The 17,622-nt window shown below is 45.1% G+C and overlaps 1 long non-coding RNA gene across 1 annotated transcript in view; it reads left to right on the forward strand.

The window, feature by feature from the left end:
- LOC146374380 (uncharacterized) overlaps nucleotides 1-17,622 on the forward strand; it is a 108,333-nt gene that overhangs the window by 25,591 nt on the left and 65,120 nt on the right. The window contains exon 2 of the long non-coding RNA XR_014802292.1: nucleotides 8,632-8,678. This is a non-coding gene — a long non-coding RNA (uncharacterized LOC146374380). The remainder of the gene's footprint in view (nucleotides 1-8,631; nucleotides 8,679-17,622) is intronic.

The following is a 17,622-nucleotide window of genomic DNA, read 5'->3' on the forward strand; positions in this document are numbered from 1 at the left end:
GGGCAAACAGAATAATGTTGGTTCTATGAATAAGAGAAATTCATTTGCTTGTTTACGTTCTGGCGCCCTGGTAGTGGATAGAACAAAAATCTTCATATTTTTAATAATGAGATGTAATATGCATGTAAAGCGTTGACGGTTTGCAGCAAGTGAAGAGGATATAAATCTACGGTAGATGAAAGTCCTGTTCTTTTCCTTTCTGAATGCAGCTTGGAGATCCCCGTGCTTTGACATGATTACAGTAACACTACTTCCCGTTGTCAGTCTGTATTTGCGCAACGGTCTTTCGATTTGAAAGGTTTTAGGAAGTCCTGGTCAAGTCTTAGTCAGTCTGTTGCCAAATGACAGTCGGCTCTCAAAGGTAAAAAGTTCAACACTGTGACTTGACTGAAGAGCACAAAGTGGAGCTGACACCTGATGTCAAACTGAAGCTGTTCTGCCCCCTGTGGGAATCATAAGTGGGGGATTGAAGCCGATGCCCCTGCCATCGGGCAAGATTTTAATCTCCTTAAATATTTTGCCATTCCTAAACTTTAGCCTAGTCCTTCTGGGTATTTTGCCGCTCTGCGACCAAGTGTTGCTACGCAGCTGTCTGGGGACACATTGATTATTCAGTCTGAAAGCCGGGGCAGCCAGTTGTCTCTGGCTCTGCTTTGATTTGCTGAAATGCCGTTCTGACGGATGCCGGGGGTGATACTTCCCACAGTAAACACTAAATATTTACCGAGTCAAAACAGTCAGCGCCTAAATGTGAATCCTAGCACTTATATGGTCTGGACAGTAACTGGCACATATTGCCACACACACACAAAGTGAGACTTGCATGCATGAGTTTGAAAGGATGTTTGCTTTTGTTGTATACACCTTGAATAGGCGTTAAGTGCTAACTTGAAATGAATTAGTTAGGTGTGCATCCTTCAGCGATTCCTTAAAGTGTCTGAGAGCAGAGCGAGCGCTCCGTACTGTCACCGGCTCCACTGCAGTTTCTCTGTTGTGCCAGCAGATGGAGAAAGGAAACGTGTTTATAGGATAATGAGAGTGAAAGGCAGCCACATGGTGAGGGATGATTGCAGGGCTCAGTCTCTGTGGTCCGATACCCAGGTCGTCGCTTTGATTGACAGGCAACACTGTTCTTGATATTGTTGATGCTTTTCTTTTTTAAGGAGGTTCTTTACTAATTCTTTCACTAAAGAAAAGCAGAATATGAACATATTATTGGCTTTTCTTGCTACCAGTGAAACGAGCATCAACAATGTTGTTAAATGTTATGGTTATGTTTTTTTAAAGTAAAGAAGTGGCTGTCTGTGTATTTAAACATATTTCCTTGAATTTAAATGGGGATACACAGCTGATCAAAATGTAAAACAGTAAAATAGTCCAGTTCAAAGGGTTCTTTACGATGCACTGAAAGCCTCACCTACACACACACACACACTCTGTTAAACGAGGGTCTCTGGGAGATGATTTCCTTCCCCGTGTGTCGTCCCCCTCGCGCCCCTCCCCAGCCCCCTGCCGCCTCCCCCCTCCCTCCTCTGCTACGCAGTGTAAACACAGTGTTCCAGAGGAATGTTGGACTCCCTGACCTCCACTGCAGTTCACTCGGTTCAGCCTGGCCGCGCTGTGCTCCGGCATCAGCAGCGGCAGCAGCAGCCCCCCTACCCTACCTCCCCACACCTTCTCGCTTCCCCCTCCAGAGCCCCTTCCCTCCGTTTTTTTCTTTTTCTTTCCCCCCGCCATGCCTCGCTCCTTCTCCTGTGCCTCCCCTGCTCTTTATCTTCCTCCTCCTCTTTTCTTACCCCATTTTTCTTTTGGTTGTCCTTGTCCCTCACTCCTGCCCCCCCTCTCTTTTCCCCTCGTTCTCTCCTTTCTCCTTACTTCCTCCCTTTACCTTGCAGTCTTTTCGCTGTGCAGGGATGGATGGTTTCTCTTTATGTGCTTCACTTCACTGATTCGACTAGAAACTAAAGGGGGGTTATAAGTGCATCTGGCCACTAGCTGATTGGATTACTGAGGTGACAAGGTGGCCAGAGCAGACATGTGGTGTTTGCAGTTTTGACCCAACTGTGGCTTTTTCACCATGCAGAGGTTCACAGGATTTAATTGCTGGAGCATAGAGCAGATCATAAATACATCCAGGCGGTCACTGGAGGTCGGGCTGAATGCAAACGTCTGGGGGAATCAGAGACTGTTTGTGTATTTGTAATAGATGCTGCTTGTGCTGCAGGTGCTACACAGGAACAGCTGTGTCCCCGCCGGCTGCCAGCTAACCTGATCAACAGGATCAGCAGCCAGCCAACAGAAAATCCTGAATATAGATAGATCAGAGGAGGGAACGTGTGTGTGTTTCAGGGTGCTCTTTCAGGTCATGGGAGGCCATTCCTACCATCAAATTCCCCCTTTAAAAAAAAACCCTCGGTGCAAACTGCAGATGCTGTACGTTTGAATGGAATAATTTGATAGATCATGCAGTAAGGTGCACTGCAGTGTGAGTGTCAGTGCACGCAGTGCTAGAAGAAGCAGTGATGTGCTTTCCTGAGCAGGCTGAACTTCAGAGGTATCATAACATGTTCTTAAAGAGCGCTAACTACTCTTCACTAGGTGTGCAGCTGTATCTGTCACTGTTTATCAAATCTATCTTAAGTAATGCAAAAAACTGTAACTTTATTCATGAACTGTACGGTGAGGAGCTCCTGTGGTGGTTTGGGGCCAGTTGTTCCTGTAAAGCAAGGGTGGGGAACTCTGGTGTCCTGCAGGTTTTAGGGTCAACACACCTGAGTCAAATGATTGGTTCATTACCTGGCCTCTGGAGAACTTGAAGCCATTTAAATCAGCTGTGTTGGATCAAGGACACCTGGATCTAAAACCTGTAGGACACCGGCCCTCGAGGCCTGGAGTTCCCCACCCCTGCCATAGAGGGTAATCAAATCAATACAAAGTTCTGAGTGATCACCTTCATGCTACGGTGAGACTCTTCTATCCTGATGGGAGAGATCTCTTCCAGGCAGGAGTGCAGCCAGGGGGGTGTTTTCAAATTACTTCTTGTTGTATTTCAGCATCATTGCAGAAAAAGAATAAATAAAAAGCAAGACACCGTTTCCTTTGCCAGCCTGTTGGTACCACCACTAGGATGGCGATGCTCCCATCCAGAGGGCAAAGGGACTCCCTGAGGATGACAGTGATGTGAATCAGTTTGTATGGAGTTGGTCGTACTCCCCACTACCATCATTTAAACATTTAATAAGAGAATATCTTTAGGATGAGTGATAATTCCCCTTGTTTTTAATTAGTGGCTCGTCTGTATACCATGCATGATTATAATTTGTGATGTGCTAGATCCTGTCAGCATTTAACAAAAGATATTCTGATGTCATACCTTAAATTACGGATCTGTCTTTAAATCAAGCAGTAATGTGACAGAATGTGGTATCACGGCATCATGAAATGGGAAAACCTAACTGAAGGTATCTGGAGCTAATTGTGGCAAAGATGCAGGACTGGAGATTATTTCTGTCTGAACCATCCAGTCTCTCAAATATGATCAAATTCAGAGCACAGCGTGTTTGGGAGATTTAACCAGGAGTCGAGCGTATTACAGTTGCTCTCCAAGAACAGGAAGTGGAAATTCAGGTCAGTGATTGACGTGTTACCGTCAGTTGTGGTCTGTCATAAATACAGCGCTAGCTGTGCAGGACACGTGTGACATTTGCAGCATTGCAAACACATGCCACTGAAAAGAAAAGAAAGAAAAAGGCAGAGCTAGATGATGAGAGCTCACAGCCATCATGTGATAAACAGCCTGACTGACGAGTATGCAGACACATCTTGTCATCTGTGGCTTATATGGGTTCAAGTACTGTTTACAAAAGCCACAAATGCTGTTGTGCAGAAAATAAAAAGGACTCACTTTGGCCAAAAGTCATTAACACAGATTTCACGCTCTGCGCTCCAACACTAGGAAGCACAGGTGTTTAGGTTGTCCGCTCCTTTATGTCTGCTTCTAACAAGGAAACAAAATCGTGTTCTTCTCATCATCATCTTCAGCCGCATCATCAGCCTGACTCAGTCGTCTCTCGTGGTCCTCCCTTCCATTAACATTAACCTTCACTGGCGTTCTTCCCTGCCCGTCTCTTCCTTCCTGCCTTCTCCTCAGCGATTTGCTTTTATTTGCTTCCATAAATCCCAGCTGCTGTGCAATCAGCCAGTTTCTCTCCATATGTAATTATGGGATCTTTTTCACTCAGATTGTGAGTGTTGCCCGCCTGTTTGCACCGTGGCTGCGAGCACGGCAGTGATCATCAGTTACCTGGGCGGTGTAATTGCTGCACGCAGATAATGAAAACGATGCTGGTGGAGGAACATGTGGCTGTTTTGCTCATTATGCAGACGGGGAAGAGGAACTTGGCTGACCTCTGCTGGGCTCTGACAGGCACTGTTGCAGATGTTGATCGGCGTTAATGAGTTGATGCGGGATGTATATGTATTCTCAAAGCTTCCTCTGGCTTCAGTTACCCACAGAGAGGCTTTGGAGATGATTTAGAGGTGCGTCCTGTTATCCAGCAAAGAGCATCTACAGATGTACTAGATGGCAGTGTTCTTACGTGTAGTCCAGTGTATAAGGGATGGGCGTAGGTTTTATTTGTGCATTCTTGCATTCAGGTGAATTTTTATGCATCAGTTTATGGTGGACATGTGTTGTAGCCCTGACACTGGGCTATAATGTGATCAGGTGTTCTGCTTTACTTTTAAATCATCATGTTCACCTTTTCTCATTTAATGTTACTCTTGCTGACTCACAGGTGGACACAGTTTACACAGTTTGCTGGGTTCAAGAGGTGAGACTGAGTTACGCATTGACTGATAACAGGCTCAGACGTGCATGTTTCACCTGTTTGTGCCAATGGCACACATTCATTTAGCTTCATTTATCAACCCCGGAATTGATTTCTGTTCGCTAATGTTCAAAACGTGTCACACAGACGGTGTAATTCATCATGTGCTTGTCCTGTTTTACTGACAACTGAGTGAAAACCAGAAGGTCTGCAACATTTCCCCGAGATTAGCGAGCAACGGAGCTGCAACACCTGTGAATTAGAAGTCAGCGGCTCCCCGTCCATTCTTTGAGAAAAAAAATGTTTGACATCGACCCTCCTCCTTATTGGGTATCCAGTGAAATCTGCATCTGTGATGTAAATGCAGTTATTTTGACCCTAAATATCTTCATTTTAATTGGAAGGTATAAAGGGCAAAACAATGGTGGTGAGAGCAGAAACCCCTAATAATGAAAAATACATTTTCTAATTTGAATTAAACATGTGCATCACCAACCGCAGGCCGGCATAAGAAAGGGAGCAGAATTCGATCTGAGGGACTTTACTGGGAAGGAGAAGACTGATGGCGGGAGCATGAGCGAGCGAGGGAGTGAGACAGAGAGAGAGAAGCAGATGGCTGGAAATATAGCCTGTTAAATTATTCATCTAGGCTGGAGTCTGGAGATAGAGAGATGGATCGGAGCTGGCATGGACACTTTTATTAGGATTCCGAGAGCTGTGAGGAGAGAGTGCTTCAAAATGCTGTGATTGCCTTTTGAGACTATATGAAAAGTAATTGCGTCAGGTCTGGGAACAGCTTTTATGGCAGAGCAATTCAACCTAAAGTCTCAAATTAAAAAAGCAAAATAAGGACAGATATACACAGAGAACCTGCAAAGCATAAAAATGAGTTTCTTTAGACAAGAAAACATCTTTCACTTTACTTTTTGGAGCCATCATTGTCTCTCGACAAGGAGTTCTGGGCATGCTCAGATATTTCAGCTGCAGCGATTCATTTTCAGTTCATGCAGAGGGTAACGCGCAAAAACAGTCGCAAGTTTCCTAATCCCATATTCTGACACTCTGTGTGAGGTGACTGGGGTCACTGCGTGTGGACTGAAAAAGCTGCCCTCAGTTTGGGTTTCAGAGTAAGTTGCTTCAGCCGCAGCCAGGACGAATAAAAATGAAACATGGCTGCAGGGGCAACCAACCCGCTTCGTAAAAGAAGATTTGCGGTGGGCATATGTTGCGAGCGTCTGCAACAGGAAGCCTGCAGAGGAGCGGATGAAGCTGACTATAATTCACAGGAATGTCTAGTAGACTAATAATTTCCAATCCTAACCCTGAGTTTAGTGGTTTAGCTCAAATATTTGCATTAAAAAATCCTTTATTTGCCTTTTAGATGGGTCCTCTTTGCTTTCCCCTCCCCTCCATCCTTTCCTCCGCCGCACATGTTGAGACAGTAAATATGAGGGTTTTTTTCCATCATGTGCATCATATATGACTCTCCCAGATTCAGAGAACATACACACACACACACGCGTGCACACACTGATGCACACATGCTCCTGAGCGGAGGGCTCTGGGGAAATAGAGCAGAGAGGAAGCTACGTGCCTTCGCCAAGCAAGGGCTGTCTGGTGTCATGGCAACGGGGCTGCAGATTACCCCACCCTCCATCATTCAGGGAGAGGAGAGGAGACACACTCATGCACACATATATAGGTGTGTGGAGACACAGCATTCACAAAAGGGGTTTAAAATGATCTGATATTCACAAATAATCAGCTTAAGTGTGAATTAGTAATGGCAGTAGCATCTCAGCTACATGAGGAGAGGGAGAGGCGAGGGAGGGAGGGAAGCGTAAAAGGCGAGCGATGATGAGAGTGGCGCGGGGAGCGCTGGAGATGTGCAGAGGGGCCATAAACATATAGTAGCACTAAATACGTCTGGGGGATATACTGTTATTAAAAGCGGTAAGGTTATCCAGAGAGCAGCTTTACCATGGGGTTGGACGTTTTGCTACGTGCTGCTCGAGTCCTGCTAAAATGAATTTAGCGGGAGATATTATCCTCCCTGTGTGTGAGTGCTGGAGCCTGAGAGCAGAGGCAGTGATGCATGGACGAGCTGACAGCAAGAGAGGAGATAATATTAGAGCCCGCATGAGGGTATAAAAGGGTAGTTGGAGCTTTTTGTAGCAAAAAAAAATGCAAGAAAGACAGGGCGTGGAGGAGATAAATGACACCAGCCTGGAGAGAGAGAGAGGATGAGACGGCTAGAAGGGAGGGAGGCGAGGTCGTTTGAGGATATCTCCTCTGAAATTGACTGCGGCACAGCCATCGTCCACAGTTACATCACAGCTGAGCTCAAACTCGGGATGAACCTCTCCCTCCTGCTCACTCGCCTCTTTGTCCCCGCCAACCTTTAAATGCTTCAAAGCCATACGGAAACGAAGCAGCACAGACTGAGCACGTGCAACGAGACGCGTCGCACTTTTAATGGGGTTCGCCGGGACGGGATGCGACCGGGAAACCGAAGCCGGCGTCATTTTCTCGTGAGCCTGCTCAGCGCCGCCAGGTGTCTTTAAAGGGCCTCGTTAAAGCTCCCTTACACACTGTAAACAAGGCGCCAAACTCATTTTAAAAGGCTTTGTCCTCCACAGAGGAGCGGCCTGTCATTAGAAATCAGTTAGGCATCACAGCCGAATGATCACATGCACACAATCTACCTTCCTCTTACAGATACATCCTTTCAGCGTCAGCAGGCCCCTGACTCTCCACAGACCTTTATCTTTGCAGTGACGCTTTACAGTTGCTTTGCAGTATAATGTAAAACTGCTGCTTCACATTCACGATGTAATCCCCGGGAAATCGGAGCATCTGCCCAGTCCAAATTAAATACCAGTGTTTTTTCGTCCCAGATTTAATATCTGCACATCAAACTGCATGTGATCATTTTGATGTAGGGCTACGTAAGGCGGCTAAAAGCCATTACCATGACTTGAAACTATAACTGCTAGAAGGAATATTGGATTGCATGATTCACACGTGTGATAAAGCATAGACTGGTCAGATTTGGACTTTCCATGAAAGGGTGCCTTTAAAAACAAGTCCATAGATAAATAAAAGTCATTATTACGTTCAACAAATCAAATCAAGTTTCTGTCTCCTTCTGTTTAACCTGAATGAAGACCATCACTCGTCGTATTCCTGACCACAAAGCCCATCAGACGTTTATGGGCTCATTTCCTACCATGATGAATCCAGTCTCTAGAGGTCACACAGTTTGTACCTGGAGATTTTTTCCCACATGGACATCGCTGTTACAACCATAAACATTTTAGCAGCTCTCGGTAAATTCAGCTTTTACGTTTTCCTGGTTTTGTTCTCCCTAAGTATCTTTGTGGTTCTTAAAATCCTCACTGTCTCACCAGCTCTCCCAGCCTAAATAATTACACGGCTTAAAAACTGCAGAAACATGCCAGCTGTACCAAATATAATACTAAATAAAACTTCTGTGTACAAGTAAATGCTTTTTTTTTTATTTGTCAGAAGCTTTGATAGACTTCAAAAACAAAAAAAAAAAGGATTTTCTGACTTTAACTATTATAGAAGCTTCATGCACTGTTTAAACTTTCAATTGTTTTAAACGTTTGTTTTGTTGGTGCTTTGGCTTGTTGGGGGTAACACTAATTTTAACTAAGTTTACTTGTCCAGGCAGCTCAGATCAACCATTCCTAGTTGGATTTCTCCTTGTCTCAGACTCTCCAGCTGTGGTGGCAGAGAAGCCTTTTAATATTAACTTGTCTCATCTCTCCATCCTTAGGACACAAGCAGAGCCCTGGATCCACAGGTGACTCCTGGCAGTAATGGGTAAGTGATGATTTGACAGTCATCAGTAGTACTAGTAGAGATTTGTCACTGTGAACACTGCTGTTGTTAGCTAGTGCTACCAGCTAACACAGATGTCTCTCTGCTTTCTGAGAAGCTCTCATGTGCACATTCTGCTCTGTAATAAAAAAGTTACAAAGTTACAGTTTCTTCAAACTTTAAATGGTAACAAAATAAGTTAATGGCTGTGATCCTTTGCTGTCAGTCGTGTCTGGACAGTAAAAGCAAACCGTAATCCTTGAAGGTCCACCTGAGATCACAGATTTACTTCTATGTTGTTTCCTTGCTGAAGTTTACTGATTTCAACTTCGCGTGTGATTGTAAAACAGTGAAGTGCTCACACTTACAGTAAACCAGGTGTTTTAACTTGTTAGCGTGCTCGTTCTCTTGGTTTGGTTGCACCTGTTTTTCTTTTTGGCCACCTGAATTAACCTGCACTCACCTGTGAAATGAGCTGTCGTGTACAATAACAGCGTGTGCACTAACTGAGCGTTGGAAAGCAACACCATAATTTGTAACTTTAATGAGGCTTCAATATACCTGTTGAACAGGGTTGAATAGAAGTGAGTAAAAAACTGCAGGTACTCACTGACTGGTAATACGTCGCTGCAGCTTATTTTATTTGTCTTGCTAGTGACACATAAATGCAGCATGGAACTGCCCACCTCCAGCTACAGCAGACTCCTAATTATTCTAATGAGTGAAAAAACACTTATGTGGGTGTGCAGCCCCTTTAGGATCAGCAGTGTTTTCACTGCAAAGATTTTAACCTGTCGCAGCAGGAAAAGCACGGGTGGTTTTGTTAAAGTGGTTCACTTACACTACGTGCCATGAGCCTGATGCACAAACACCAAGACCCTGAAACTACTTCACTAAACACTGGTATATTGGACATCATCACATTTCTTTTTTGGAGCCGGAAGTGATCGTATTTGGAAAAGATGCTGGTGTTCTTAGTTATGAGCTAAACAGTTGAGTTAGCAAGCTCTGTCCTTAGACTGACTCGCTGCATTTGTGCTAAATAACATACTCGTACACATGCTGTCACCTACCCTAGAAGGTTGTTACATAGACCGCATCCCTTCCAGCAGCACATATACAGTCAAAGAGTCCAGTTCAGATGAGCAGAGGTGATGTTTAGCAGACACTGATTGGTTCCATCTGTGGTTTTCTTTTTAGCAGAGCTGAAAACCAACAGATATTTAATATCACTATGAGCCTTTCTAGGATCTTCCACTGTGAACTGCAACACTCTGTGGGAGCGTTCTTTAAGTTACAGGTGAGTAAACGCTGGCCACACGTCTGGTCTCTGGGTTAGGGGGTTAGGGTTAGGGTACTGACTAATCCTAACCCCCCCCACTGTACGGAGACCAGGAGGCATAAATGCTTTTCATTCAGACACGCTGCTGTGGGCTTCAAGTGACTGTTTCTGTATCATCAACAACTTTAAACCTGACTATTCCATCATGGCTTACTGCTGTCCGGTATAATTTGCACGTCTTATTACAAGACTGTAAGCATGCTTTATGATGTTCATGGGACTCTGTGGAGACGGACTCAGGACCGAGACCAACTGCATTTTTTGGCACTTCCACGCTGATTCTACTTTTGGTTGGAATCTCAAGCATGATAATTCTATACAGGGATTTATCTGAACTCATGCCCTCGAAGCAGATCGATCTCTACGACTGTGCAAAAGCTGTCATCAGTTTGGATTATCGTCTATGGTGCATTATCATTGGGGAGTCATGGAGGAGCCCTGCAACAGATGGTATGGCCCCCACAGAGCCCTGTCCTCAACATCGTGATGGTGGTCTGGGGTCGGGATGCCATACATTCATTGCTGCATATCAGATAAACTATTAATTGCATTTTTAGAGCATCCTCTCCATCTGCAGTCATAGAATAGTACTACAGTAAAACACTCGGACTGACTGATTTGATTTGAAACTCACTTAAATAAAGTGCACTAAAAAGCTGGCTGCTGACATGTAGAAAAGTTTAATTTACATGTTCACAAGCGTCTAAAATAGACTTTTTCTTGCAGTTTTATCTTAAAACAGTAGCATGTAAACGTCCCATTGTGGATCAGTGGTATCTACAGGTTAGCAGTTGAACCATTGTGCACTTTATGCCCGTCAGCGCTGGGCTGGGCATTAACTGGCTACTCCGGCCATTTTGAGCAGCAGTGAAATTGAAGAGATTCCTGCGTCCTCTCTCTCACTTTCTGTGTTTGTCCCCGTGTGATGCAGCTGTTGTTGTTCTGTGGTCATCACCCTATAAATACAGCAGCTGACTGATGGAGCCTGCAGCAGCTGTCTGCTGCCCCATGACACATACTGTACACACAGATACAAATGTTCACAAACTCATGCGGCGTTTGTTGTTTGGAGCGTTTGGAGGACTTCTGAGTTACTGCAACACATTTCACCTGATGTTTTGGTCACAATAATCTTAATTTACAGCATGATGGGATGAAATCCATCACGTCAGTTTCCAGCTTAACAAAGAACTTTTTTGACTCTTGAAAAATCAGGTCCTTGAGTTGGAAATTTCACAACTTTTGCTTAATGAAATTTGTGACACGTGCTGGCGAAAGCAGCAGATCTGTTGAATCAGAGAAAATAAATTGTCAACAGGAGGGAGGGACAGCGAACTGCAGCTATTCCCTGCTCTGTCTGCCACACACGACAGCAGAGAGTGGCAGTGAAACAATGATGTTGAGGATCCCAGATTTATCCTCTCTATTCAGCGCTACAGCAGCTGCACAGACATAAGGAGAGGAATCATTACAGTGAGCCGAGGCCTGTTAATAGGCCCGCGACATGGGGGGCCAGACAGCTCTGCAGAGGCCCCATGAGAAGGGAGGTCAGGGGTCAAGAACGAGGGCAAGGTGTGGGAGGAGTGTTTGAGACAGGAGGAGCAGGATGGGGAGGGAGAGGGGGAGGACTAATGTCAATTAAACTCTGTGTCATATATTTTTCTCCCCATTACTGCTGTTTTTCACAGTAATGGATTTTTTTCCCTGGTTTGTGCTTTGATGTCACTGTAACCAGGCTGTAACTGTAACCATGACAGCAACGCTGGTACTGCATCTAAGAACTGCTGTCTGAGCAGCTTTTACAAAATGTAGCCTCCCAAATAACCCTGTTAATTTCTGTGTTGACACGTCTCCCAAACAGACTTTCTGTAACATCATGTTGTGTGGGATGCATGGGAAAGATGGGGAAAGGTGAGCATGTCAACACGATGCTTACGCGGATAGAAGGGGAGGATTTGTAGTGAACGTACGATGGATGTGTGCAGTTAGTTGACTACACGATGAGGCATTGCTGCTTTTGCTAACAGGTTCAATACTGTAACACAACACATTTCTTTCTGTCTGCAAATTCCTACTACACAGCAACACAGGTACGTCCATCGTACGGCCCTCGTGGTTCTTATCTAACATACAGTATCATCATATTGACTAGAAATGGGCTAAAATGTCATTTTTGAATACCATAATTTCATGACAGTTACATTCAATTTATAGCCACAAAACTTGAATATTTTTATTAGATATTAAGACGCCTTAATGTTGCCTGGCAACCACCTAATAATAGACTAAAATGACATTTATATAGTAGAGCCGGACCTAAGCATCGGCGATGACCCACAAAAATGGGCTAATCCTGATTTACCTGTTAATGACCTTTGACTTAAGTTTGCCAACAGCACAAACACTCCAAACACACTCAGCTACTACTAGCTTTATTAATGTTATAGTGCCGTTTAACTCTTCTGAGATGTTGTTGAGGAAAGTGTATATTTGTAATATTTGTATGAGGTGGAAACGGAGCTTGATTGCAGCCATTTAAAGCAGTGTGCTTCTGCAATACTGAGAAATATTTAGACCTAGAAAATGAACACAATGAACATATTTCAGTGTCATATTCATTATATTTTAATTACTTTTTTTTTTTTTTTTTGCCTGTCCAGTTTGGATCTTTAGCCATCAGAATTGTTGTCTGAAGGCCAAGAAAGATGCCAAGTGGATTTACTTTACCAAGTGGATCATCATGGCCTTGCCATATTGGTCCATTTGATTGACCTTTATTATAATTATGTATTTATTTTATTTTCGTTTTTTAAAGACGGGACAGACATGACTGGGGGATAGGACAGGGAGAAAGAATGAAAGAAAGAGAGGGAGAGAAAGAAAAACAGAGGGGAGAAGAGACGGTGAGAAGGGGGGAAGAAAAAAAAAAAGAAAAACAAACAAAACACCTGGATCACCACGATCACCAAAGAGCAACATAATAAAAACAACACCATCACAATAAACTAGCTAATAATAGATAACAGTAGATACTTTTTTAATTTCACCTGTTGAGAATGAAAAAAAAAAACAAGCAGAAGAAAACGAGAGCAATATAATAAACAACATCACGATGATCTATGGGAATAACTGTAAATACTAAATATTAAACATTATTGTGCAGCACGTAAGATCGACAGCGCGCAGTGTGCTTTGAGGTAGGAGCCAAAAAGGGTGTAGTTTGTGTGTGTGAGCACCCGTGTGTACACCTGTGAGCATGGACGCGCTTGTATTAAAAGGTTCCTTCATGTAATGATCTGCTAGAGGGTGTGGGGGGGCCACAGCTGCGTCCACCAGGGCATGAAGCAGGTATGGAGGAGATCAAGACTCCAGACATCCAGAGGCCCTCAGAACACAAGAGACCAAGGAAGACCAACAGAGGGGCAGCCGCGCCACTATCCCAGAAAGAGCTGAGGAGAGTCCCAGATGAGGGGTCACTCAGCAGCCGCGGAGCAGAAGCCAGGGGGGGTTGCAGTGACGTGCCCGTGAGCTCCGCCGGCAGCCAGCTGTGCCAGAGTGACCGAGCCCCAGGCGGAGAGGCCGAGGGCACCCCACCCCCGAAGTGGCCCGAGCGAGCCCCAGGCTCCAGGCCCCAATAAGCAGCCACCAAGGAGTGAGCCGGTGGGTACCTGGACGCCCATCCCCGGACACAAAGAACCACCAATGCACAGATGTCTGAGGGCGTCTGCCACCGGTAGGGGAAGTGGTGGGGGGAGATAGGCCTCCATACCTTGGAGGGCCTGAGATGTCCCCAGAGAGGTGGCGTCTGATACCCAACCTGACATATGGACACAGACAAACAGGCACACACAGATACAGACATCCATTCCCACCCTCATGCTCTCATATGCACTTACTCAACACTCACCCAACGTGGAGACAGACATAAAGAGACACTGTACACACAGTCACACTCCCCAAGCGTACTCTAAGCCCCAGGTCTAGGTACCCTTGCCCCTGGAGGGGGAAACTGCACCCAGACCCAGGTGGTGTTACCCTTTTCCCTGGGGTGGGGAAAAGCAGACCGCCCCGACTCCGCAGCAGCAGGGAGGCCCCACACTCCAGACCCCAGTTGGACGGCCAACTCCTCCTTCTAGCCCCCCCGCTCCAGCAGGCCGCAGAGAACGGGGGGGTGTGAAGACTCCAAACCTTCCTCCGCCCGCTCATATGTAGTGTTGATGCATGTGTGTTCTAAGGTGCATTTAAAACCCAGGAGGGCATGGAGCTACCTGCCAGAGAGCAGCAGGTAAGCGCATAGCCCCTCCTGATAGCCCTCAATGTCTACATGTATTTAAAATTGAGAGGTGGGCAACGACGCCAGGGGTGAGGTTGTACACCCTGATGGTCTTTTGGAGTCCATGTAGCGTGCCCACCCCCAAGATCCTATATGTATGTGTTATGAGAGTGTGAGTAATGTGAATGTCTAAGTTGTGAGATAAAATTGAGGCACAGGCAACCAGAAGGGGACAGGGGGGGGGGGGGGGGGGGTAGCCTCCTCTGCACCCTGGTGACACACCTTTACCCCAAGGCCCTGCATGTGTGGGTGATTGTGGTGGAGCGGGAAGAGGGAGGCAGCTGGAGATGGGGAGGGAAGGAAGGGAGGGGCAAGTGACCCCTCCCTGGGGCCAGCTCCCCCGCTGACCCCAGTAGGCACCCCCATACTCTGCAACCCGCCAGGGAAAGGGGGCCCAGGCCCATCCGGACCGGGGCCCAGTACAGCAGCGCCGCCCGGCCCCACAGAGCCCGGGACAGCCCACCTGATCCCACCTCAGAGAAAACTGCACCCACCCCGTCATCCACTCATCTTCCAGACTACACAAGACAATAGACGCCCAGGCTGAGATCTTCCTCCAGCTCTCCTGTATCTCCCCCTCCTGCAGAGTGAGTTCCTGAAGAGAGGAGCGCTCCTGCAAGATGTAACAACCTCCCCCACCAGTAGAAGAGCCCCCCAGGTGGCTCGATGCACCGGCGGCACCCTGGCGCAGGGTGCCGCCGGTGCATGGGCCCCCATACACCCACCCGCCCACAACCCCGGCAACACACCAACCAGGATCCAAGCCCCCGAGGTCCAGCCAGGGCCCCAGCCCAGAGATGGAGCGCCCCCAGAACCTCCCACCCGTCCCGGACCCACCCAGGGGCAGCCAGGCTACCAGGTCAGTAACCCACATCCGTCAGCACAGACCCTCCCCTAGCCCCGCTGCACGCAGCCACGAGGAAACCATCACCTAAGAGCCAACAGAGCCCTTAATAGGCCATGACCGCTACCCTGGGTTGAGCCCTCCAAGGAAGATGCTCCTGGGGAACCCCCCGACGCCCCAAGCCTGTCCCTACCCCCACACCAATCACAACAGCGAAGGTGGGACTTAACTATGACCGTCTTGTTGATCCCATATTGTGTAACTAGTCTGTCAAATGAAATAAATTCTGTTCCTTCTAATATATGTTCTAAATATTTAATTCCTTTACCACTCCAATCTGAAAAGTTTATCATATTATTGTTTTTTTCCAGATAGGTGTACGTTTGCATGGGATTAATGAAGACTCTGTCAATTTTAGAAACTCCCACCATGCTGTCAGAGAAGAGCTGATGTTGACGCTTTTAAAGCATTCATGTCGTTGGATATTTGAGCTGATAAATGGTAGATCTGAAATTTCTAGATTATTGCAAAGTGCTTGTTCTACATCTAGCCAAGGTTCATCTAAGAGGGTATGTTTTAGCCATCCTGAGATAAACTGAAGCCTGTTGGCTAAGAAGTAGTGCTGAAAGTTAGGTAGTTCTCATCCTCCTTTATCCTTGGTCTTTTGTAGTGTTTTTAAGCTTATACGTGGAGGTTTATTTTTCCAAAGGAACTTGGACATGTATGAATCTAGAGATCTGAACCAATCTTGTGGCAGTTTAGTTGGGATCATTGAGAATAAATAATTTATTTTTGGTAAGACCATCATTTTTATAGCGGCGACCCTTCCCATGAGTGATATGGGTAGACATTTCCATCTAGCCAGATCGCCTTCTACCTTCTTTAAAAGTGGGATATGGTTTGATTTAGTTAGATCTGCAAGCTTGGGAGAAACATTAATACCTAAATATTTTATATTTCCCGATTGCAGTGGTGTAGAAGAAAAATTATGGAAGGAGCAATTAATCGGAAGGACTGTAGATTTTGACCAGTTAATTGAGTAATCTGATATTCTTGCAAAAGAGTTCTTGCAAATTCAATCACCCCAGAGATATTGGTTTGTGAGTTTTGGAGAAAGAGTAACACATCATCCGCATAAAGGCTGATTTTATGTTCCACGTTCTTGCATTTTATGCCCTTAATTACTGAATTCTGTCTAATTGCTGCTGCTAGTGGTTCAATAAAAATTGCAAACAGTGAAGGGGAGAGTGGGCATCCCTGCCTGGTGCCCCTCAGGAGACAGAAGCTGGAGGATGTTTGGTCATTTGTTCTGACACAAGCTGTTGGGGAATTATATAATATTTTTAACCAGTTAATGAAAGAGGATCCAAAACCAAATTTGTGTAAAGTTAGAAATAGAAATTTCCAGTTAACTCTGTCAAACGCTTTTTCTGCATCTAAAGAAAATATTGTAGTTTCAAGGTTTTTACTGTATGAGTAGTCTATCAAATTAAGTAATCTACGTGTATTTGTTGATGAGTGCCTACCTTTTATGAAACCAGTTTGGTCAGGATGAATTAAGAGGGGGGTTATTTTCTCCAGTCTCTTTGAGAGAGCTTTGCAGATTATTTTAAGGTCTACATTTATAAGGGATATTGGACGATAGCTTGAGGGATATACAGGGTCTTTGCCTGGTTTTAGCAGGAGATTAATGTTTGCAGAATTCATATTTGATGGAAGTCTGCCCTTTTCTTTGATTTCCTGCAACATCCTGTGAAAAACTGGTGCCAGAATCGTCCAGAATTCTTTGTAGAATTCTGCAGGAAAGCCGTCTGGACCTGGAGCCTTATTATTGGGCATACTTATCAGGGCTTCCTGGAGTTCGCCTGATGTCAGTGGTGAATCCAGTGCCATTGCTTGAGTGTCTAATAATTTTGGAAGAGCTATGTTGTCCAAAAACTGATCAATTTCCTTTTTAGACGGGTTTATTTGTGGTGAATACAACGTTTTATAGAAATCCCTGAAAATGTTGTTTATTTGTTTCGGGTCATATATTGTGTTCCCGGATGAATCTTGAACAGCACATATAGTTGTTTTGTCTTTATTTATTTTTAGCTGGTTTGCTAATTGACCGGATTTATTACCATGTTCATAATTTTGAAAGCGTAGTCTTTGTACTAAGAATTTATTTATTTTTTTTATCAATTATCTCATTTAATTCTAGTTTAGTTTTGTGTATTTTGTTCAATGTTTCCTGATCTTGGTGGGACGTGTAGGCTTCTTCTAGTGATTTGATGTTTTTTCTAATTCCTGAATATTTTTGTTTTCTTCTTTCTTTTTATGTGATGAGAAAGAAATTATTTTACCTCTCATCACAGCTTTCCCTGCTTCCCATAGAACAGAAGCTGATGTTCCGGGAGTGTCATTATAGTCTAAATATGAAGTCCAC

The sequence above is a fragment of the Perissodus microlepis genome, chromosome 14, assembly GCF_051167445.1.
Source record: "Perissodus microlepis isolate ML-2025 ecotype Zambia chromosome 14, ASM5116744v1, whole genome shotgun sequence".
In the NCBI taxonomy this organism is placed as follows: domain Eukaryota; kingdom Metazoa; phylum Chordata; class Actinopteri; order Cichliformes; family Cichlidae; genus Perissodus; species Perissodus microlepis.